Genomic DNA, 13,269 nt, shown 5'->3' on the forward strand with positions numbered 1-13,269 from the left:
GATAGATAGATATGAGATGGATAGATAGATAGGAGATGGATAGATAGATAGGAGATAGATAGATGGATAGATAGATAGGAGATAGATAGATAGATAGGAGATAGATAGATAGGAGATAGATAGATAGATAGATATAGATATGGGATATACAGATAGATATATAGATAGATATAAGATATGATATAGATAGATAGATAGATACATGGATATGAGATAGATAGATAGATGGGAGATAGATAGATATGAGATAGACAGATAGAGATATAGATATGGGATATACAGATAGATATATAGATAGATATGAGATAGATAGATAGATATGAGATAGATGGATATGAGATAGATAGATAGAGAGATATGAGATAGATAGATAGATAGATAGATAGATAGGATATAGATAGATAGATATTAGATAGATAGATATGAGATAGATAGATAGATAGATAGATAGATAGATAGATAGATAGATAGATAGATATGAGATAGATAGATATGAGATAGGTAGGTAGGTAGGTAGATAGATAGATAGATAGATAGATAGATAGGTAGGTAGATAGATAGATAGATAGATAGATAGATAGATAGGTAGATAGATAGATAGATATATAGATAGATATAAGATATGAGATAGATAGATAGATAGATGGATAGATATGAGATAGATAGATAGGAGATAGATAGATAGATATATAGATAGATAGATAGATAGATAGATAGATAGATAGGAGATAGATAGATAGATAGATAGATATGAGATGGATAGATAGATAGGAGATAGATAGATGGATAGATAGATAGGAGATAGATAGATAGATAGGAGATAGATAGATAGGAGATAGATAGATAGGAGATAGATAGATATAGATATGGGATATACAGATAGATATATAGATAGATATAAGATATGATATAGATAGATAGATAGATAGATACATGGATATGAGATAGATAGATAGATGGGAGATAGATAGATATGAGATAGACAGATAGAGATATAGATATGGGATATACAGATAGATATATAGATAGATATGAGATAGATGGATATGAGATAGATAGATAGAGAGATATGAGATAGATAGATAGATAGATAGGATATAGATAGATAGATATTAGATAGATAGATATGAGATAGATAGATAGATAGATAGATAGATATGAGATAGATAGATATGAGATAGATAGATAGGTAGGTAGATAGATAGATAGATAGGTAGGTAGATAGATAGATAGATAGATAGATAGATAGATAGATAGATAGGTAGGTAGATAGATAGATAGATATATAGATAGATATAAGATATGAGATAGATATATAGATAGATAGATAGATAGATAGATAGATAGATAGATAGATAGATAGATAGATAGATAGATAGATATGAGATAGATAGATAGATAGATAGATAGATGAGCTCGTTGTATCATTGATGATGTCTTGCGGTTTATATGTCTTCTATATGATGATATTATGACCGGTGTGATCGGCCGCCGTCACATGTGTAGGCCATTACTCAGGATCCTTATTTACGTCTGTGGTGTACTTGGTGTTGGAGGGGTTAAGTGAAGTCCTGTAACTGCATCCATATGTGCACCCCGGGGTGCCCTTCAGCTGCGGCTGAAAATAACTTCTGGAATCATCAGAACGCTGCAGAAATTATAAACAGAGATGACTTTTTCGTGTTCCTTGTGATACTTTCCTTCACATGACAAGTCTGTGCAGAGCTGAACCTGCTGACGAGGGGCGCGAGTCTCCATGTACTTGTCTGCAAGCTCAGGTGAAACTCTGCATGACATGTGGAGGTGTTACTGAGCACACACGTGTCGCCCTCGCTCCTGTACACGGCCCAGCTCGTTCACCATCACTGGATGCCCCGCTGATACCATGAGCTCTGGTAATAACATCCAGCATTGGATACATTGTATCAGTGTCTTGTGATGGGCTGAAGGTTGTCTTCATGTTGTGCCGCCTGTTGATCTGAGGACGAGCTGTGGTTTTCATCTGTGTGGAGACAATATGATTGCGTCTTAGAATAGTATTCAGATGATTGGGACATTCGTCAGATTGTGTGCAGGATGCTGAAGAGATACACATTGAGGTCTAAGGCCCAGGAGAGGCTGGAGGCTGCGCTCTGTACAACCGCATGTCACAGGCGTGCAAACTGCACATCTGCAGCGCTGGAGAGATGACTGACTGGTAAGGGGCTTGCATCATCTAAAGTAAGGGTGTCCCACCTCCGGCCCAAAGGGTAGGAGGCCGCGCAGGCGGGAGGCCCATGTAGATGACAAGGCAGGGGGCAGCACTTGCAGTTCTGTCACTGTCTGACTCACTGAGTTACTCCGGGTCCAACATGCGGCAGCGATTCTCCTTCCTGTCCCGTGTACTGAATGCTCCCATCCACTATCGAGGTGAAGACGAGAGACAGTGGTTCCATCTTGCCCAGCCAACGCTGGCCACAGGTTGGGTACCCTTGGTGTAGACATTGGAAAGTCGCCCATGCCTTCTAGATATGACACTGGACATCATGTTCAGCATCCCTGTCATTGGTGCTTATTGACTTAGCAGTGAAGGGGGCGCCATATTGACAAACTGTCATTAGGTGAGTTTAGTCTGCCACCGCCATAAAACGTTGCTCCTTGACTATGTTTGATTTGACTTCTTGTCATTTCCATAGCTGCTCAACTTTTTTACAGCGTGGGGGGGGGGGGGTGTGCTGTCCCCATGCCCAACCCTCCTTCTTTTTCATGTGGGCTTGGGACCAGCAATGGCGGAGTTTGTCTTGTGTAAAGCCACCCTAATTCCCTAAATCTGGATTGTGTGTACCTTCCCCTTTAACCCCTTCTTGCCACCGGATGGAAACCTATGTCCTGGGTGGGACGCAATGGACGTAAGTTTACATCCTATGGATGCTAAAGGCTCAGAAGCAGAGCCCGTGCCATCTGCAGCGGGACCCGGCTGTGACTGACAACCAGCCTCCCACTGCAACAGCGAGGATCGATGACAACACTGATCCCTGCTGTTAACCCCTTACATGCCACAATCAATGTTGATTGAGGCATGTAAAGGGTTCACAGAGGGAGCGCATTCCCTCTGTGAGGTCTTTGGCCCTCCGCTATGCAATCGCAAGGGGCCGATATATTGCCATGGCATCCAAACACCACATGCCATTTGGGTTTACCATGGATGATGATCACTGTTATCAGCAATAGTACTGAAGCAGTGCAGTGTAGTATCCGAGCGACCATAGATTCACCGGGTCAGGTCCCCTACACAGACGAATAATATATAAAAAAATAGTAATTAAAAAAAACTTTTTTGCACATTATCCCCTCTTAGTAGAAAGAAAAAGGAATCCCCACACGGTTGGTTTCTTTGCGTCCATAATGACCTGTAAAATAAACCGAACACACTTTTTATTTTGCACGGCAAACATTGTAAAATAAAAAACGACGACAAAATGCTTTTTTTGGTTCATTTTGTGTCCCAAAAACCTCAATAAATGTGATCCGGTATGTCCTATATACCCCAAAATGGTAGCAGAAGCTACAGCTTATAAGGGAGATGGAACAATACCTCTGCAGCGCCACCTATTGGATGGCAGCATTCCTGCAAGTCAATGCTTGACCCTTCATACAAGGTCATGGATGGCCTTATAAGACTCCTCACTCTCTCTCCCAAACTACGGCATGTCACTCATAAACCAGCCCCTTAGAGCCCCCTGATGAAAAACCTCTGGTGCTTTGAATTCAGAGATACAAAAAATATATATTTAAAAAAAAATAATTTTTTTTAATGTACAAAAGTGAAAAAACCTAAATATTCGTTGCGCCCTTATGGCCAACATAGGTGGTGTCACTGAGGGGTTAATGGTGACTGCGTGATATGGAAGGAGCGGGAAGCTGGGAGTGATACATTGTATCGGCCTCATTCATACCTTGTGTCTGCTATTATGGATGATCTTGATTTAATTCCAGGTTTTGTGGCAGCTGATCCATTCCAGATAGATGATTTTGCTGACTCCCCCCCCCCCTCCCGCGCCGCCTATCTCAGGATGTGAATGAGTGTGCAGAACTTTTGCTATCTCCATAGCCCAGGCATGAGTCATGTTGTCGCTGGGTGGGTCTGGCCGCTCGCGCAGGTACAGTTATCTGGCGTTGATGAGGTCACCGCCGCTAATCATCTGTTTACTTTGGGTCATTTGGAAGGAGAATGGCCGCTGGCCCAGGAATCCTCCCTCTGCCCTTTGCCTCATACTGTAAAATGGCGCCGCTGATCCGGTGGAATCCTCCTTCAATAAAGATGTTATCTTGGATGCTGATTTCACTTTCGGAGCCACCTGGCAGAGTAAAGTGTAAAATCCTTCCATCCGGTATCGATGGGTCCGATGGGTGCCGGATTGTCAAATGTTCTGGATTATCGGACAGGGAATGGTATGAAACTCACTGCAAGGGCTTATTCCCACGCCGCATGTTCAGTTCTTGTGCCGTCCGAGTCTACAATTGCATCATGTGTTGTTCATTGTCACGGATGAGAATAAGACATGCGATGTGCGGGGCTCTGTGATTGGACGGCACAAGATTGGTATCTGCGAGCCGTCCGAGGTTTTTTCCATTCAGCATTGCGGACAGCACACGGCTAGAATAAGCCCCAAGGCAGGGGTGCGCCATCGTTTGGCATCACTGAGCCACATTAGAAGCTGCCACCTGCGCGCAGCCTCAGACTTCGGATACGGATTATGCGGCGGATCTGTGTCTGATTTTTCAGATGCAGATTTTTCTTCTAGGAATTTGCCGACTCAGCAGATCCCGATGCGGACGCAATGCTGGAAACTGCGGATTATAATGACAGCCATGTTGGAAAAATCTGGCATAAATTGGCCACATAAATCACCGTATGACGAGATTTTCGATTTGCGGTGAGGTAAGCGGCGCCATTATTGCACTGTGTGGCCTCAGAAGGCTAGAGTGTGATATCGCACATCTAATATTCGCCTTATTTCATACAGTATTTATAGATCCATAGGCTGATATTGGCGACAAATTGACGGCGATTACAAAGTGTAATAATCGCGGCATGCAGCATTGCCGTAGAGTTCACAGCCAAGTTTGGCTGAATTCACACGGCGAGTGCGATATCGGTCCAAGACGGATATCGCACTTATAATCCTGCAATTGCATCGCATTTCTGCAACACGGCTGCGTGAAAATCAGGAGTAAAAATCACATTGCATTTGTAGAGAAATGGAAACCTACAAGAAACTATAGAAAATAATGGGCACAATTTTTTTTAGCAAAATTGCCCAGAAATGGAACGTGCGGCGATTCTCTTCATCGCCCGAGAAAAAACCACCCATGTGAATGAAATCATTGAAGCCCAGGGGTCATTTACGCGGCGCTGCTCGGCCGAGTGTCTATCGGTCAGATCGATTGTCCGAGAGCGAAATATTGCTGCAAGTCCTGTTTTTGGGAAATGGGAACAGAATTAATCCCACCGCAGTCCCAGGCAGACGCCATTTTTTTCATCTGAGCTTCCTTTTCACGGGCAGGAAAGTCGTTTGTTTGTAGACGTAATGCGATTGTTATGCAAAAACGCATCGCAACCAGAAAAATCGCAGTTAAATAAGCGTGCGATGTAGTTCCGATTTTCTTGCACCTATATTACACTCACCTGTGTGAATGCACCCTGCAGGAGTTTCCTGATTGGTTGCATGGGCTTTTTGTGGTTCTGTGCTGGATTAATAAATAGCGAATTAAAGGAAGTGCATTTCATTAGAAAACATTGGCGCTGGAGTGGTCCTCCAGTACAAGTGAATGGGCACCATGAAAATTGCCTCTTTTCCTGTTCACTTCTACCGAAGTGTCAATCAAGCAGAAAAAAGTTGCAGAAACCACAGATCAGGGGTGGAGTTTTAGGGGTGCAGGATAGTAGGTGTGGAGTTATAGGGGTGCAGAAGGAGCAGGAGTGGAGCTATAGGAGTGCAGAGGTAGCAGGAATGGAGCTATTAGGGTGCAGTGGTAGCTGGGGTGGAGCTATAGGGGTGCGGAGGCAGCATGGGTGGAGCTATAGGGGTAAAGAGGTAGCAGGGGTGGAGCTATAGGGGTAAAGAGGTAGCAGGGGTGGCGCTATAGGGGTCCAGAGGTAGCAGGCGTGGAGCTATAGGGGTGCAGAGGCAGCAGGGGTATGTAGCTATATGGGTGAAGAGGTAGCAGGGGTGGAGCTATAAAAGTGCAGAGGCAGCAGGGGTGGAGCTATAGGGGTGAAGAAGTAGCAGGGGTGGAGCTATAGAGGTCCAGAGGTAGCAGTAGTGGAGCTATAAGGCTGCAGAGGCAGCAGGGGTAGAGCTATAGGGGTGCAGAGGTAGCAGGAGTGGAGCTATAGGGGTGTAGAGGTAGCAGGGGTGGAGCTATAGGGGTGCAGAGGTAGCAGGTGTGGAGCTATAGGGGTGCAGAGGCAGCAGGGGTGGAGCTATAGGGGTGCAGAGGTAGCAAGGGTGGAGCTATAAGGGTGTAGAGGTAGCAGGGGTGGAGCTATAGGGGTGTAGAGGTAGCAGGGGTGGAGCTATAAGGGTGCAGAGGTAGCAAGGGTGGAGCTATAGGGGTGTAGAGGTAGCAGGGGTGGAGCTATAGGGGTGCAGAGATAGCAGGGGTGGAGCTATAGGGGTGCAGAGGTAGCAAGGGTGGAGCTATAAGGGTGTAGAGGTAGCAGGGGTGGAGCTATAGGGGTGTAGAGGTAGCAGGGGTGGAGCCATATGGGTCCAGAGGTAGCAGGAGTGGAGCTATAAGGGTGAAGAGGTAGCAAGGGTGGAGCTATAGGGGTGCAGAGGTAGCAGGGGTGGAGCTATAGGGGTGCAGAAGTAGCAGGGGTGGAGCTATAGGGGTGCAGATGTAGCAGGGGTGGAGCTATAGGGGTGCTGAGGTAGCAGGGGTGGAGCTATAGGGGTGCTGAGGTAGCAGGGGTGGAGCTATAGGGGTGCAGATGTAGCAGGGGTGGTGCTATAGGGGTGCAGAGGTAGCAGGTGTGGAGCTATAGGGGTGCAGATGTAGCAGGGGTGGTGCTATAGAGGTGCAGAGGTAGCAGGTGTGGAGCTATAGGGGTGCAGAGGCAGCAGGGGTGGAGCTATAGGGGTGCAGAGGTAGCAAGGGTGGAGCTATAGGGGTGCAGAGGCAGCAGGGGTGGAGCTATAGGGGTGCAGAGGTAGCAGTCATACCCAGGTCCTGAGGGCACTTAAGGACATCCGTGTTGTAAATGCAGCATGGCAGATGGAGCAGGGGCACAGAGTTTGCATTGGAGCCCAGGAGCTCCTGTTCCGCCTCTGGCACATACCTGCGGTTGGAGTTGCGCAGCTGAAGTTTTCGCCCCGCTCTTCTATAATGTGATGGCAGCAGCAGAGGCTCCGTCCTCGCTCGGCGCAGAAGGATTGAACAAGTCATTCATCTTGGCTGTAGGGGGTGGGGGAGGGGGATGACATTGATATACAGTCTGTCATCAGGCTAATTGTTGTTTGAATTACCTGTTATGATCCGATGGTAAATCCACCAGTGGAGCAGAAAATGCAGCCTGGACGGGTCTGATGTTCGCAGGCGCGAGCTGCGCCTCAGCAAGATGGATAAACACAATTATAGGGCAGACCTGGGGAGAGAAAATCCATTTAAACCTCGTAATGTTAAGCAGAGCCGTGTTTAATTCATTTGGACCAATTTGTGAATGATGTACGAGTGAACATTAGTCTGAGGATGCCTGCCCCCTCCTCTGCGCTGACTGATAGCAGGCCGCCACGTTCGCCGTTTCACGCTCCTTACTAATGGCTGTGCTCAGCTAGACTGACAATAAGATGTACTGACTCCTGTTGTAGAGGTTGTACTGCGCAAATGACCCAATAAAAACCCACCAGGCGGAAAGACGGAGCTGCGTCCTGCGGACGTGTATTGATGGCTTTAAACACAGCTGTTAAGTGTTGTCACTACACCGATACACGACACCGACCCTGCGGGAGAGTGACGGGAATATCCAAGACTACACCGGTACACGACACCGACCCTGCGGGATAGTGACGGGAATATCCAAGACTACACCGGTACACGACACCGACCCTGCGGGAGAGTGACGGGAATATCCAAGACTACACCGGTACACGACACCGACCCTGCGGGATAGTGACGGGAATATCCAAGACTACACCGGTACATGACACCGACCCTGCGGGATAGTGACAGGAATATCCAAGACTACACCGGTACACGACACTGACCCTGTGGGAGAGTGACGGGAATATCCAAGACTACACCGGTACACGACACCGACCCTGCGGGAGAGTGACGGGAATATCCAAGACTACACCGGTACACGACACCGACCCTGCGGGATAGTGACGGGAATATCCAAGACTACACCGGTACACGACACCGACCCTGCGGGATAGTGACGGGAATATCCAAGACTACACCGGTACACGACACTGACCCTGTGGGAGAGTGACGGGAATATCCAAGACTACACCGGTACACGACACCGACCCTGCGGGAGAGTGACGGGAATATCCAAGACTACACCGGTACACGACACCGACCCTGCGGGATAGTGACGGGAATATCCAAGACTACACCGGTACACGACACCGACCCTGCGGGATAGTGACGGGAATATCCAAGACTACACCGGTACACGACACCGACCCTGCGGGAGAGTGACGGGAATATCCAAGACTACACCGGTACATGAGACCGACCCTGCGACGGAGTGACCGCAATATCCAAGACTACACCGGTACACGACACCGACCCTGCGGGAGAGTGACGGGAATATCCAAGACTACACCGGTACACGACACCGACCCTGCGGGATAGTGACGGGAATATCCAAGACTACACCGGTACACGACACCGACCCTGCGGGAGAGTGACGGGAATATCCAAGACTACACCGGTACACGACACCGACCCTGCGGGAGAGTGACGGGAATATCCAAGACTACACCGGTACACAACACCGACCCTGCGGGAGAGTGACGGGAATATCCAAGACTACACCGGTACATGAGACCGACCCTGCGACGGAGTGACCGCAATATCCAAGACTACACCGGTACACGACACCGACCCTGCGGGAGAGTAACGGGAATATCCAAGGCTACACCGGTACACGACACCGACCCTGCGGGAGAGTGACGGGAATATCCAAGGCTACACCGGTACACGACACCGACCCTGCGGGATAGTGACGGGAGTATCCAAGACTACACCGGTACACGACACCGACCCTGCGGGAGAGTGACGGGAATATCCAAGACTACACCGGTACACGACACCGACCCTGCGGGAGAGTGACGGGAATATCCAAGACTACACCGGTACACGACACCGACCCTGCGGGAGAGTGACGGGAATATCCAAGACTACACCGGTACACGACACCGACCCTGCGAGAGAGTGACGGGAATATCCAAGACTACACCGGTACACGACACTGACCCTGTGGGAGAGTGACGGGAATATCCAAGACTACACCGGTACATGAGACTGACCCTGCGAGGGAGTGACCGCAATATCCAAGACTACACCGGTACACGACACCGACACTGTGAGGGAGTGACGGGAATATCCAAGACTACACCGGTACACGACACCGACCCTGCGGGAGAGTGACGGGAATATCCAAGACTACACCGGTACACGACACCGACCCTGCGGAAGAGTGACGGGAATATCCAAGACTACACCGGTACACGACACCGACCCTGCGGGAGAGTGACGGGAATATCCAAGACTACACCGGTACACGACACCGACCCTGCGGGAGAGTGACGGGAATATCCAAGACTACACCGGTACACGACACCGACCCTGCGGAAGAGTGACGGGAATATCCAAGACTACACCGGTACACGACACCGACCCTGCGGAAGAGTGACGGGAATATCCAAGACTACACCGGTACACGACACCGACCCTGCGGGAGAGTGACGGGAATATCCAAGACTACACCGGTACACGACACCGACCCTGCGAGGGAGTGACCGCAATATCCAAGACTTCATTGTAATATGTTTGAGCCGCTACGCTGTCCTGCGTGTATATGTGTATATATAGTATGTAGGTGGGTGTACGTATGCATATATATATATGCAATTACATACACACATTAATGGTCGAAAGTTTTAGGACACCTCAACTTTTCCAGTTACATTAACACAGTTCAAGTCCAGCAAATAAAGTGAAATGGTTGGAAGGATAAAAGTAAGTTAAAAACATAAAAATATTCTGAAATTTATCCTGAGACGCAGCAATAGTCTGAATTTATGATTTTAACCAAACATCAAGGACGGCTGCTCTAGTCTGAGACTGGATGAAAAATATCCTGCAGGTATCTCAAATTTGTAGATTACTTTCAAACCCTCTGATTCTATATAAGCAGTGTTGGAATAGACTGTATCTCAACACCCTCCAGGGAAGGATTGGGACAGGTTTGCTCTTCAGGACAGAAGCACATGGCTATCAAAATGGCAAAAAAAAGGCAATTCACCAAAAAAGACAGACAATTATAACCCTTAGAAGTGTAGGTCTGTCCTACGGACAAAAAACGGCCAAGAAAGCCAAGGTGGCGGGCAGTACTGTTTCCTATACCATCAATGGCCTCACCGCCTCCGGACCTAAACCCCCTTGAGCTTGTCTGGGATGATCTGGACAGAAGGGTGAAAGCAGAGCGACCTACAATGCAGCACATTTGTGGGAACTTCTACAACAACGTTGGGAAGAGGTTTGTGACTATCTGAATGCCTGGATGGTGTGAAGCTGTTCTATCAGCGGAGGGGAGACCGGGAAGAGGCGGACATCTGATTGGGCGACACAAAGTTACTGTTATTTATCTTCACTTGTTTGTTTGTTCTCTGCTTTCATCTCAAAGTCCATTAAACTGTAAATATCAATAAAAGCTGGAAACCTTGAGGTGTTGTAAAACTTGTAACCGGTAGTGCATGTACCCTGCACAGTGTATATATATATAATGCAGTGCACAGCAGCACTTCTCCTGTCCTGCACATTGGATATGAGTTACTAATGTGGTATCGGGGGGGGGGGGGGGGGGGCAGTAATAGACGCACACAACAGGGACCTCGGGTATTTTGGTTGTCCTCCTTGCTGGTCTCCATGTGATGTAATATCTTGGCACGTTTCATCCTCATGACGTTGTGGATTTTCGGAGCTTCTTAAATTAATCTTTCAGCTCACTACCAGGGGCCCTTAGACTGCTGCCCTTTGCAAACCTCCCGGCTCCCCCGGAATTCGGTTGCAGATTCCCCTGATGTTGTTTTGTGGGTGCGGAGCTTTAAGAGATCTGCATTACCAGAGCCGCTCACTGCGCAATTTGCTGTTAATAGGCAGTAAAAGACAGAAATGACTGGAAATACTTTTGCTGAACGCGGCCTCATTTACCAAAACTGGAAAAAGAAAACCGCCCAATCAGAGCACAGCTTTCATTTTTTCACAGCAGCTTAACCCCGTAATGCTACAGGATGTACATTTATGTCTTTGGGGTTTCGGGGTTTCTATGGAGTGGCATCAGGGGCCGCTCCTGCTCCGTACAATGAGGGTGGCGGCTGTCAAAGACAGCCGACACCCATCTGCAACAGCAATGATCATTACATTATACTGCAGGAGTGATCAAACATCATAATGTATATATATATATATAGTGTGTATATACTCATTGTCAGTAACATCCCTCCCCTAGAAGGAGTATATATATAGTGTGTGTGTATACTCATTGTCAGTAACTTCCCTTCCCTAGAAGGAGTATATATATATCCACTCATTGTCAGTAACTTCCCTTCCCTAGAAGGAGTATATATATATCCACTCATTGTCAGTAACATCCTCCCCTAGAAGTTGTTGGATGGAATGAAACTTTCTGTGATTGTAACGCTGATATAAGTGATCACAATATCAGAGCAAAAGGATCATTTATTGTGGAGAACCGACCCCTTGTAGGGAGGCTCTAGTACCCTGTTGTACCGCCTCTAGCTTGGATACAACATGTGATACAGGAGGGCATGGAGGCTCTAGTACCCTGTTGTACCGCCTCTAGCTTGGATACAAGATGTGATACGGTGGGCATGGAGGCTCTAGTACCCTGTTGTTCCGCCTCTAGCTTGGATACAAGATGTGATACAGGCAGGCATGGTGGCTCTGGTACCCTGTTGTACCGCCTCTAGCTTGGATACAAGATGTGATACAGATGGGCTTGGAGGCTCCAGTACCCTGTTGTACCACCTGAAGCTTGGATACAAGATGTGATACAGATGGGCTTGGAGGCTCTGGTACCCTGTTGTACTGTAGGGGGCGCTCTGAGCCCGGTCGCCTTGTGTGCCCCATCCACTGGTCCCAACACCTCCTAACAGTCTGGTCAGAAACAAGAATTAGTTTTCATGCATTTTCCCATGGAGCATTGCCTGAAGATAAGTCTCCTCAATGAGGACGGTTTCCTCCTTGAAGCATCTCATCCAGTAGCTCGGGTCGTGTCTTGTTTTTGGAGGAATCTGCTTTGGCTGACGGGATACTTTGCATACTTTTGTTTAAACTGTCATTTAGCCCTCATTGACTCTCCTCTGCTCACCCGTCGCTGGCACACGGCGCCGCAGCCTGGCATCCTCGTGTTAATAGTTTTCTGTTTCGTATAGCTGAGCTTCCTTATTACGACATAGGTCTAATCCGGAACGTTCTAGAAATAATTGCCTCCCTATTAATCTCTCGCTTCGTGTGGAGCAGCCTGGTTACACGTTATGTTCCACATCCCAGGTGAGATTTATGGCTGTGTAAATGTTTGGCAAGCAGTTAACACAGACGCTGTGCCCGGTGCCCAGACTTGACCGCAGGGGCCACATGGAGACTTTTCCCGATCTCCCCGCCGCTACTTGCTAATCTTCTATTTCTCCCTGGTTCCTATAATCTTCTGTTCTTGCTGTAATATTATAATTTCTCCATGCCATGGCTTCCTGCTGAGTTTATACTTATACACAGCTGCTAATCTGAACAAGCAGAGCTGCAGTGTAAAGCATGGTGGTTAGAGACTACAGAAAATGCAAGTGAGGGCTTGTTCACAACAGCGTTCAGGGGTTCCATCTTTCTGCTCTGTTCAGGAACCACACAAATGGCACCCGCTGACCGAATGGACCCGTCTTATGAGGGAACTCGGCAGCGTTGAATGGTCCCCCATAGATTATAATGGGGTCTGTTCTGTTTCTGGCCAGAAGTCCAGCATTTTGCTGGAATTTACAG

The 13,269-nt window shown here is 47.7% G+C and overlaps 1 protein-coding gene across 34 annotated transcripts in view; it reads left to right on the forward strand.

Annotated features, from left to right (window-relative positions):
* Nucleotides 1-13,269, forward strand: part of TCF7L2 (transcription factor 7 like 2) — a 236,613-nt gene that overhangs the window by 47,822 nt on the left and 175,522 nt on the right. The window lies entirely within an intron of this gene.

This window comes from Eleutherodactylus coqui, chromosome 4 (genome assembly GCF_035609145.1).
Source record: "Eleutherodactylus coqui strain aEleCoq1 chromosome 4, aEleCoq1.hap1, whole genome shotgun sequence".
In the NCBI taxonomy this organism is placed as follows: Eukaryota; Metazoa; Chordata; class Amphibia; order Anura; family Eleutherodactylidae; genus Eleutherodactylus; species Eleutherodactylus coqui.